At 32.3% G+C, this 12,461-nt stretch overlaps 1 long non-coding RNA gene across 2 annotated transcripts in view; it reads right to left on the bottom strand.

The window, feature by feature from the left end:
- Positions 1-12,461, bottom strand: part of LOC101021565 — a 74,728-nt gene that overhangs the window by 23,295 nt on the left and 38,972 nt on the right. For both annotated transcript variants that reach the window (XR_002517259.2, XR_001895223.3), the window contains 2 exons: positions 10,791-10,882; positions 9,774-9,856 (listed from right to left, as the gene is read on the bottom strand). This is a non-coding gene — a long non-coding RNA (uncharacterized LOC101021565). The remainder of the gene's footprint in view (positions 1-9,773; positions 9,857-10,790; positions 10,883-12,461) is intronic.

Here is a 12,461-nt window from a genome sequence, read left to right as displayed (position 1 = left end):
CCTCCATAGTGGTTGTACTAATTTACATTCCCACCAGTAGTGGATGAGGGTTCCCTTTTCTCCACATCCTCACCAGCATTTGTTATTGCCTGTCTTTTGGATGGAGATATCTTATTGTAGTTTCGATTTGCATTTCTCTGATGATTATGCTGTTGAACATGTATGCATTTTGGCCATTTTTATGTCTTCTTTGGAGAAATGTCTATTCAAATTTTTGCCCATTTTTTAATCATGTCATTAGATTTTTTTCGATAGGGTTGTTTGAGCTCTTTATATATTCTGGTTATTAATCCTTGGTCAGATGGGTAGTCTGCAAGTATTTTCTCTCATTCTGTGCATTGTCTCTTCACTTTGTTGATATTTTCCTGTGCTGTGCAGAAGCTTTTTAACGTTCTAATTTGTCCATTTTTGCTTTGGCTGCTTGTGTTTGTGGGGTACTATTCAAGAAATCTTTGCACAGTCCATTGTCCTGGAGAGTTTTCTCAATGTTTTATTTTAGTAGTTTCATAGTTTGAAGTCTTATATTTAAGTCTTTAATCCATTTTGATTTTATTTTTGCATATGGCAAGAGAAAGAGTTCTGGTTTCATTCTTTTGCATATAGATATCCAGTTTTTCCAGCATCATTTATTGAAGAGACTGTCCCCTCTCCAATGTATGTTCTTGGCACCTTTGTCAAAAATAAGTTCACTATAGATGTATGCATCTCTGGGTCCTCCATTTTGTTCCACTGATCTATGTGTTAGTTTTAAGCCAGTACCATGCAGTTTTAGTTATTATAGCTCTGTAGTATGACTTAAAGTCAGGTAATGTGATTCCTCCAGCTTTATTCTTTTTGCTTAGGATAGCTTTGACTATTCTGAGTCTTTTGGGATTCCATATACATTTTAGGATTTTTTTTCTATTTCTGTGAAGAATGTTATTTATATTTTGATAGGGATTACATTAAATTTGTAGATTGCTTTGTGTAGTATGGATATTTTAATAATATTGATTCTTTCAATCTATGAAAATAAAGTATCTTTCAGTTTTTGGTGTGTCTTCTTAAATTTTGGGGGTATTTCTTAAATTTTTTTCTTCTTAAATTTTTTTGTGTGATTTCTTAAATCAGTGTTTTATAGTTTTCATTGTAGATATCTGAAACACTTATCTTTAAAGTCTACTTTTCAGGTCTAATCGTTCATTAAGCATACTATAAAACAGTATTGTTTAAGTCATACTAAGACATAAGAAATACTGGTTTAGAAGAACATATATTCTGGTATATTCAATATGCATATGTTAATCAAACCTATGTTTTACAATTGACTGAGACTCAGTTTCCTCATCTACAAAATGAGATGAAATTTAGCACCTACCTCAAAGAACTGTTGTGAGGATTAAACAAAAGAGCCAAAGTGCTTAGCCCCATACCTGACATCTAAGACTTCAATAAATGTTAGCTCTACTTGTATTAGTCACTTAAGTCAGTGTCTGTCATTTAGGAGGATTACCTGTCCTGAGTTGCCTGGGACTCTTCCCATTTTAGCACTGCAAGCCTCACATTCCAGGAAACCTCTCAGTCCCAGGCAAATCAGGATAACTAGTTACCCTTCATCATACATGAAGATCCACAAATACCAACGACAGTCATTACTTCTTTAACACTATTGGAAAGCTCCTAAAAATAAAAAAGTAAAAATTTATTAAAAACTATTGCTTAAAGATACTATTTGTATGATAGTGGTTAAATAAAAAATTATGAGTATACTTGGACAACATTCATCACAAGTTGAGGATTAAAGTGAAAGGGTCCTAAAAAACCGCTTTTTCTTGTTCATAGTTTCCAAGTAGACTGAAGATACTAAATGGGATAGTATATAATTTAACACATGTAATATTATTTTAAAATGAAAACATATTATCAAAATATGTTGATATTCTTAAAATGCTAAAATATTAAACAAATGAAACATGAATAAAACACAGAAAGTGTACCCTTTTTGTGTGTTTATGAATAACTTTAGTGTGAATCTCTTACAATGCTAAGCTCAGGTAGTTTTTAAACAAAATAAACAAAATCTGATTAATAATCCTATGTTAGTATGTTTTTTAACCTGCTCTTTCCTTTGATTTCATAGAAAGTAGCTTTATTTTTCTCCGTTATTCTGAAGAAAATATCCCTTTTTTTATTTTTATTTTTAAATTCCTAAGTAGACCTCACTCATTGAGAGTCTCTACGGAACTCCATCTGTCTCTGAGAAACTCTCCTCCTTGCACTAAAATGAAATAATTCTGTTGTTAGCCGTCCTTTCGAGACTAAAGAATTGTGATGGTATCATTCTGCTGTAGCTGATTTCAAATAAAGTTCTTATGCTGGAGCTGGATAAATAACAACTTTTAAAAATCCAGAATTTTTTTGAATGTAAAATTAACATATGTTACATACAAAGTTAATCATTTAACAATTACAAGCAAACACATTTCTTCAAAATGTCTATATCATGTCAAAACAATTGGTCATATTGTAAAAAAATCAGCCAAATAAAATTTCGTGAATGAAATTGATTACTAAAACTTTTTACTTTTTGATAAGTTGCATTTCATTCATTTTGATATGACACAACTTGGACATTTGAAGCTTCATGGGTAAAAAATAATTTAACTGAATTTTAAAATCCTTAGATTTATATTTGTGGGTGTGTGTCTATGTGTGTGTGTGTGTGTGTGTGTGTGTGTGTGTGTATGCAGCCATTGTTAATTACATACACACGTCCTCAGATGTCAAAGTTTTATTTCAGGAGAAAGAAAAGAATATGCAATACATAGTATATCTATAGTTGTTATATTTCATACACTTACAGTTTTTATATTTAAAATGTCTGGATGCAATTTCTCATCAAAAATGTTAAATACCAAGGACACATCTATGTTTTTTGGTAAGATGCTATCTATTGAAAGTGCCATGCAGGACAGATATAAAAGTAGTGTGATCAAGTCTGAATTCTCACTAATCTCTGGTGAAGGAAGACGGAAGACATTTGCTATTGATAATGCTAGTTAATCTCCAGAGTACAACTTGGGTTTTATGTATTTTTAGATGAGAATCACAAAAATTGATCTGCACTTGCTTCTTATACAAGCTTCAAGTGCCAGCTGCAATAAAAATCTATGGCTATGATTCAAAGTCTACTTCCAGTCTGCATGAAGAAAGAGACTCCAATGCTGCTCAAAATGAGTTATCTTCTTTCTTCAATTTTGAAAATGCCTTAGAAAAATTAACTAATTAACAGATGCATCTGATGAGACATCCTGTAGACTGTCACTCAGAGATCTTCTATTGTATGTGATGTAATACATCAACAAGCACAATAGAAAAGTAACTTAGCTCTTAACAATAATTCTTAGAAGCTATGTAGAAACTGAGATTGATTCCATGTAGCATTAAGAAAAAAGATTCCTAAGTAGCAGACTCCTTCATCCTGTATTTAGGCTAAGGAAATTATGACCTAAAAACAAAATAAAACAAAACAAAAAAGAACCACAAGTTAAAAAAAGAAAAAATCTAACCCACAGCGTTTACTTGCAGCTGAGATTGATCTTAAAGTTAGCAGGTATAAAACGTAGTAATGACTACTACCGGTGCTGCTTTAATTTTTTGAAAAAGGAAATTCTCATTGGCTAGGTGATTTTTTGTGTGTGAGGGATGAGTGATGGCTTTGATGTTCCTGAAATAGGAGGTTAGGAAGATGGGTTTTCAAATTCTTGGTTTATGCAGTGTGTAAATAGTGAAATAGCTATTTATATTTACATCCTGATAAGACATAGGCTTTCTCTAAAACACATTCTACAATGTACCTAAAATCATGTTTTTTTTCCAGCACCTAACACAGTACCTGGTACTCAAAATGCATCTGTTGAGGGAGTAGAAACATAAATGACACCCAATAAATATTCATATTTATATTATCACAGAAGTCTATACATTTGCAACCTTGGTTTTGATCATGTCTACCAGGGTGTTACTAGGGACACCACAGGTACAAAGCCTAATTACAACATACACTAGAGGAACTCTTAAGGCAAACTGCTATGCGTATCTGTACTATAAAAATCAAGTTCAAAATAGTACCAGATAAAATTTGGTTTAAATTTATAAACACATTTTTGTTTACAAGTTAATGCACATAAATTTTTACTCTTTGAATAAAACTACATGTGAATCATAGACCCATTTTTGTTCCATTGACTTGAACAGTACATTTGACATCTTACAAATACTGTGAACGATGTTCTTTCTGAATCAGCCGTACAAATACAGAGAACAAACCTACTTTTACATTGCAGTTCATGTAAAGTCTGCCAAGTCTGATAGGGTGTAATTGACTCTACTTAGCTCTCTCACCAACAGAATTATTCTTTACGTTGGGTGAATACCACTCTAAAAAGTAATGTAGTTTAGAATTAAAAGAAAATAGAAAAAGTGTGCTTTCATTTTTGTTCTTCTAGCTACAGTTCTCACAGGGCTAAGTAAGATCCAAACTAGGAAAATTGACATAAAACATGAAATTGACAAGGAAGTTGCATGCATAAAAGTAAATGATTGCTACCTCATGTGATTACTGCAACCTCATTATGTTCTACACACACACATTTATATACATACATTAAAACTAACTTACAAATGTACAACAAACTTACTGGAATACAATTACTAAGGTGGTATCTCTGATTATGAAGAAAAGCATCTAGACCTATTCTTCAAAGAACTTGACAACTAAGATGATTTGCATTAAAATACCTGCTTACCAATGATGACAGAGTAACTGATACACAACTAATTTTCCTGTCATAAATAACTATAAAATTGGACAAAGTATATGAAATAACCACTTTAAGATGTTGTACAACAGGCAATGCGAAATAGTGATTACTGTGTGAAGGAAACTAAAAAACATTAGCTCAACAATCTCCCTGGCTTTCTGTTTGGAGGCATTTTCTGAACTGTAGTGGAGGGAGGGGAAACCCAGAGCACAGTGGTCATTTTTGGGGGCTAAGGGGAAAGAGAACAGAATTTGGAGCTCCAGTATTTGCTAGAATGTATGAGTCAGGGTCCACATAAAAGGGAGCTGTACAGAACAGGAGATTCAGAAATCTACATTGAGGACCCGGAAACAAGCTTCACATGGGCAGGCCAAGAAAACATGAGGTCCAGCATAGAACAACTACTGAGCAAAGATAGCTACTAGAGGAAGAAAAACTACTGAGGAGCTGTGAATAGAACAAGTACTATAGCCTGCACAGGCCGAGAGACATTTAAATTCCAACCAATTAGAGAGCAGAGACCTCTTTAAACACCCACAGTGCTTAGTAGAGAGTCCAGAAAGGCCATGCCTTAGAAGGACATATTTATCTCTAGAGTAAAGGCTACTCTAGGCCTGCTCTAACAAAATTTTACTAAGACTCAAAGGAATCAAGATGGCTTAATTTAACTGCTTTCTAGAACAAAACTTAACACTCTATTAAGAAGGAAACTAAAATCACACACCATAGGAACTACAACGTTCAGCATAAAATCAAGAATTACTTGATGTATAAAGACCACAGCAGAAGAAAATCAGTCAAAAGAAACAAACTCAGAAAAGAGAGAGATAATGGAATTAACAGAAAATAACTTTAAAACAACTATTATTACTATGCTGAAGATTTAAAGGGAAATGTGAATAAAGTGAGGAAACAAGTAGAGAAACACAATAGAGAATGGAAATTTTACAAAAGAACATAAAAGAAAAAAGATATCCCCTGCTGGGTGTCGTGGCTCACATCTATAATCCTAGCACTTTGGGAGCCAAGCTGGGAGGATCACTTGAGGCCTCAACCTGGTCAACATAGCAAGATGTCATCTTTAAAAATAAAATAAAATATTACAATAAAATAGAATAATAAAAAATAAATCTTAGAACTTTGTTCCCCCCTCTAAAAAATACATGAAATGAAAATTTCCCTGGATGAGTTTAACAGCAAAAGAAAAGATCAGTGAATGTGAACAGAAAAATAGAAATGAGTCAAACTGAAGTAGAGTGTGAAGTGGACTGAAAAAATTAACTGAGCCTCAGTGACATGTGACAATATCTAATTACACACATGGAATTGGCATACTATAGGGAGAGACAAGAGAAGGAGAGCAGAAAAATGTTTGAAACAATGGTGGTTGAAGATTTTCTAAATTTGATTAAAAACTATATACTCAGAGACCCAAAAAAGCTTAATAAATTCCAAGAAGGATAAATCTATAGAAAATATCTCCAAAGCATATCATCACTCATTAGCTGAAAGTCAGTAATAGTAAGAAAAATATTAAAAGAAGACACAGAAAATAGACACATTACACACAGCAAAAACAATCATAAGAAAAACTACTGACTTCTCATTAAAAACAATGTAGGTGAAAAGACAATAGAAGGACAAGTTTTAAGTGCTAGAAGGAAACTGTCAACAATCAATATCCAGTGAAAACTACTCCTCCAAAATGAAGAGAAAATAAAACTACTTTTTTCTGCTGTCTTCATTTATTTTTCTCAGTAAAATTACATATGATTAGAGGTTAGACAGCTTTCTTTGAATATTAGCTAGAAAATTTTGACATATTTTAGTGCCTGAGTCTCACGATACATTATTTTTTTGACCAAAGCAATTAATAAAAAAGAAAAAATTTGTCACCCACTGGCCTGCATTACAAGAAATGTCAAAGGGAGGTTTTAAGTTTGAAGGAAAATAATTTCAGATGGAAACTCAGTTCATACAGGAATAAAAAGCACTTGGAATAGCCACTATATAGGTAAATATATAATATGTTTTAATATGTTTTTGTTTTTTGATTTTTTAAAGATAATTCATTGTTTAAAGAAAAAATAATATCAATGAATTGTGAGGTTTCTGTAAACGTGTAAAAGTTAAATGTGTGACAAAAACAGAAAAAAAATAGAGGAGGGGAAACTTTTAATTTCCTTGTGTTTTACAAACAGTGGGCTAGTATTAATGCAAGGCAGACTGTGATAAGTAAAAGATCCATATAATAAGTCCTATAACAACCATTAAGAATAATATGAAAAAATAAATACAGTGATATATATATTAAACCAATAGGAGATGTAAAATGGAATAGTAAAAACTAATCTAAAATTAGTCAGAAAAGAGGGCAAAAAGAATAAAATATATATGGGAAAATATAAAACAAAGAGCAATATGGAAGTCTTAAGTCCAACTATTTTAATAAATATATTAAATGTAAATGAACCAAATACTTTACTAAAAGGTGAAACTGTGAGACCTTATTAAAAAGCATCACCTAATATGTGCTGTTTACAAGAGACTCACATATAATGTAAAGACACATTGAGCTTAGAAATGAAAATGATTGGAGAAAGGTATGCTATGAAAACACTAATTCTAAGAGTGATGGAGTGGTTATAATTATATTAGAAAAGCAGACTTCAGGAAAATTAGTTTTACCAGAGATAAAGAAGGATATTTCATAATGATAAAAGTGTCAAGTCATAAAGAAGCCACAGTAATCATAACAGGGCATGCATCACTAATAACAGAGCATCAAAATTCATGAAGCATAAATAAATAGAACAAAAAAGAGAAATAGACAAATTCAAAATTACAGTTGTAGATTTTAACACTCTTATCTCAGTTGACAGAATAACTAGACATAAAATCAATAATCATATAGAACATTTGAATCATCCTATCAACAAACACAATTCTAAGTATATTTATAAAACACTCTTCCCAACAATCAGAAAATCCATGTTCTTTTCAAGCGTTCATAAAACATTCACCAAGATAAATCTTGTGCTAGGCCATAAGACAAATCTCAATATGTTTAAAATAATTTAAATCATTTAGAGAAAGTTCTCTGACCACAGCAGGATTAAATTAAGAATCAATTGCAAAATATATTTGAAAAATCTTTCAATATCTGGAAATTAATTAAAATGCTTACTAAGACATAGGTCAGATACAAAATTAAAAGGAAATTAGAAAATATTTTGAACTAAATGAAATAAAAATATGACATATCAAAATTTGTAAGATGAAGGTAAAGCAGAAAGAAACAAGGTTTTAAATATTTACATTAGAAAATAAGAATGATTTAAAAACAGTGATCTAAGAGTCTGTCATAAGGAACTAGAAAAATCAGGATAAATCAACCCAAAGTAAGAATGAGGAAGGAAATAATAAGGATAAGAGCAGATATTTATTAAATAGAAAAGTGACAAATAATAGAAAAACTAAAAAAAAAAATTCTTTAAAAAGATTAATAAAATTGATACCTCGTAGCTATACTCATTAAGAAAAAAGAGAAAATGTAAATTATCAATATTACAAATGAAAAAGGAAATATTACTATAGATTATTCAAACCAGAAACACAATAACTGAATACTGTTAACAACTTTGTGAGTAAAAATTTGGCAATTTACATTAAAAGAACAAGTCTCTTGAAGAATATAAATTATTAAACTTAACACAAGAAGATATAAAAAATCAGAATAACCCTATATCTATTAACAAATTTATTCATAATTTTAAAACCTTTCCACAGAAAAAAAACATAGATGGCTTCATTGGTAAAGCCTATCAAACAATTAAGAAAGAAATAATACAAATTGTATTTAAACTTTTTCAAAAATATAAAAGAAGGGAACACTTCCCAATTCATTTTATGAGGCCAGTGTTAACTTGATACCGAGTCTTTCACATACATTACAAAAAAAGAAAATTACAGATTAATACATTTCAATAATACAGATACAGAAGTCCTCAAGAAAATATGATCAGCCCAAATCCAGCAATACATAAAAAGGCTAATTCATCATGACCCAGTGGGATTATACCGGAAATCTAAAGCTGTTTTAACACTCAAAATAAAATGAATGTTATTAAACATATTGGCAAGATAAAATAATGAAAAATCACTTGATTATCTCATTAGTTGAAGAAAAAGCATTTGATGAACTTCAACACCCAACTATAATAATAGCAGTAATAATAATAGTATCTACCAGAAAATTAGATATAAAAGAAAATTTTCTCAATCTGATAAAGGCCACTTACTTTTTACAAACAGAAATAATATTATATTTAATTATAAAATACTGAATGCTTTTCCCTTAGGAAACAAAGTAAGGATGTCTTTTCTTAGCACTCATATTCATCCTTGTACTAGAGGTCCCCAACTAGTATAATAAAACAATATAAATAAATGAAATGCATAAGGACCACAAAGGAAAGAGAAAAACTCTTTTGAATTACTGGTGACATAATATATAGAAAATTCTAAGAAGTCTTTTAAAAAATCCTAATAAGCTGATTTAATATTATCACAGAAAACAATTGACAAAAGTCAATTGCTTTACTACATACTAGCAATCAAAACTTGAAAAATTAACCTATAAACATACCATTTACAATATCATAAAAAAAAGAAAGTATAGAAATAGGAAAAGTGTGGTATTGGTGTAAAGATGAACAAATAGATTAATGAACCACACAAACACACCTCAAACATCTACCAGCTGCTCAGTTCACCCATATCCACCTGTATATTATGAGTCAAACCCAACCTCATCTGGCGTTACTCTTTCTGTCTCATTTCAGATAACCCACCTTCTTCTACCACACAAGAACTGAGAGTAGAAAATAAATCTACACTTATATGATCTATTAATTCTGAACAAGGTGTGGCCTCTAGAAGCTGAAAAAGGCAAGAAAATAAATTTCTTACTAGAGTTTCCAGAAGGAATTCAGCCATGCCAACGACTTGGTTTTAGCCCAGTGAGATCCATGTCAGAATTCTGACCTACAGAACTGTAAGATAGTAAGTTTTTATTGTTTTGATCCACTAAACTTGTGTTCATTTGTTAATTAGAAATAGAAAGCTAATAAACTAGTTCAAAAAATAGTATATTCATTAATTTATTTAGATAATTTTCAGATAATATTAAGCTGTGCATCTGTTTCATGCCAGGCATTGACCTAGGCATGGAGATTTGGGATTAAAACGCACAGCTCTTAACTTGAAAGTTGGGATCTGAAAGCAATGAGAAATAAATGTAGCAAAAACTATGATAAGACTAAGCACAAAATGCTGTGAGAGCACGTATAAGAGGCATTTAACCAAACTGAGAAGGAAATAATAGCCAGGAAGGCTTCCTGAAAGAAGTGATATTTTAACCAAAGTCTAAGTGATTAGTAGAAATTAATCTGGCAAAGATGGGAAGTGGGAATTTAACAAACAAAAATAATGTTGAGTTCTAAGAGCCATAAGAGATCTTGGTGCATCCGGGGAACTGTGAATAGTTTGCTACTCACCGAGAAGTAAAATGAAATGCATAAGCAATCATGGGTCAATATACAGATAAGATGTAAACCTTAAGCGGAAAGAAATTATTGATATTGATCTAATTGTCATTGAGTTATCATTTACCTGTGGCAAAATGCAGATTTTAGGGGTTATATTTGGCTATTGAATTTGTTTATATAACCCATATCCCAACAAGATACAGTCAATTCTACCATAATATGAAATATGCATTCCTAAAACTCACCATTGCCACATAAAATCATGCAATAAAAGTCACATCATAAGGTTTAGCACAAAAATGAGACTGGGCAAAACATTCAAACACTTCATCAGTGACACATAAAAATAGGTAGGAGCCTAATAAAAACACTAGTGCAGTTTTACACATGTTAGGCGATTAGGAAGTTCATAAATGCTACAGTAAATATGGCACTTTACCTTGAAAAAGGCCTGAAGCTGGCTTGTGTGGGAGTGGACATCAGAAGGGTTGCAGCTTGTGAGTTTTTGTGAGGTGGAGGAAGGAGGGTTATCTGAAAGCAAAGTTGATCTTATAAAAACTTTAAAACATAGGCATTCAGCATCAGGCTTTTATAAGCATAAAAATGAGCAGAACTATAGTCACTAGACATATTAGCAATTGTTCTTACTTGGACCAAAGCTTGGCCCAAAGAAGGAAAAATCTTTCTCTTGATTTTCTCATTGTCAAACTGAGGCAAACAGGTTCTTTCAGACTGTTTTTATTGTATAATAAGGGTAGCCAAAGGAAAATAAACACAGGATAGAGGGATGTAAACAAAATGGCTTAATAATTAGAGGGGTCTGAACCCATCATGATTTATTTGTGTGAATGCTGTCTCAAAACAATTACTTTTTATAGGCTCAAAAATGGCAAGGCACTTGACTGGGTCCTTCACATTTTAACTCCCAACACAACTCTTTGGTCTTTCTTTTTTGACACCTTTATCCCTGTGTTAATATCTCATCTAAAGCCTAATATCAGTGTCTGTTCTAAGAAAGCTGCTTTTTCTTTAGTTGAATAACACCTTTCAGATGAGACCTTATTTTATATCCACAGGGATGGGAACAGATCATATAAAACAACAAAGGAACACTAATCTGGTAGTTAAGTAACCTAAATTCTTGCCCTGGTTTTCTCACCAACTTAAATTCTAAAATCTCATCTGTGAAAATAAGGTGATTAACCTTGTCTGTCTTTAAGGTCCATTTAAGTTCAATACTTCTATGACCATTATTAACAAACATTATTGAGATTCTTCTAGGTTTAGAGTGTTTATCAAACAATCTATCCTCATTTTTAACAAGATAAGAAAGCTCAGAAAGGCCAAGTGACTTGCTAATGTCACACTTCCAGTAAATGGCAGAGCTCAGATTCACTTGCACATCTTGTCCACAAAACAAATGTCTTTGCAAATGCCACACTGTTGTCCTTAAAAAAATGGCTATCATAAAATAGACAGAAAAGATCCCATGGGACGGACACCTGGGTGCCCAGCACCTCCATCCATTCAAGTGGTTTCCTTAGGAGCTGTCATATTTTATAAGATCCTGGCAGCTTAGCCTCTGTTTGTTAGTTCAGGGTGAGACGTGACTCAAATTAGGAAAGTAAGATTCTTTCAAATAATTTGGAAATATGAAAGGAAGTTAGTATGTCTGAGATGATTGAAGCCATACAATAAAAAACTCAAAAGATGTTAGCAGCAGTGTTTCCTGCCAAGTGAAGAATGCCAGTTTTCAATGACAGACAGTGAAGCACAGAGGAAAAAGACTGATATGGTTTGGCTGTGTCCCCACCCAAATCTCATTTTGAATTGTAATTCCCATAATCTCCACGTGTCTTGGTAGGGACCTGGTGGGAGGTAATTGAATCATGGGGGCAGTTACCCCTGTGCTGCTGTGCTCGTGATAGTGAGTGAGTTCTCATGAGATCTGGTGGTTTTATAAGGGGCTTTTCCTCCTTTGACTCGGCACTTCTCCTTGCTGCCATGTGAAGAAGGATGTGTTTACTTCCACTTTCGTCATGATTGTAAGTTTCCTAAGGCCCCCTGCAGCCCTGCAGAGCTGTGAGTCAATTAAACCACTTTCCTTTAT

Source organism: Papio anubis, chromosome 12 (genome assembly GCF_008728515.1).
Source record: "Papio anubis isolate 15944 chromosome 12, Panubis1.0, whole genome shotgun sequence".
Taxonomy (NCBI): Eukaryota; Metazoa; Chordata; class Mammalia; order Primates; family Cercopithecidae; genus Papio; species Papio anubis.
This window is presented reverse-complemented; position numbering and strand designations above follow the sequence as displayed.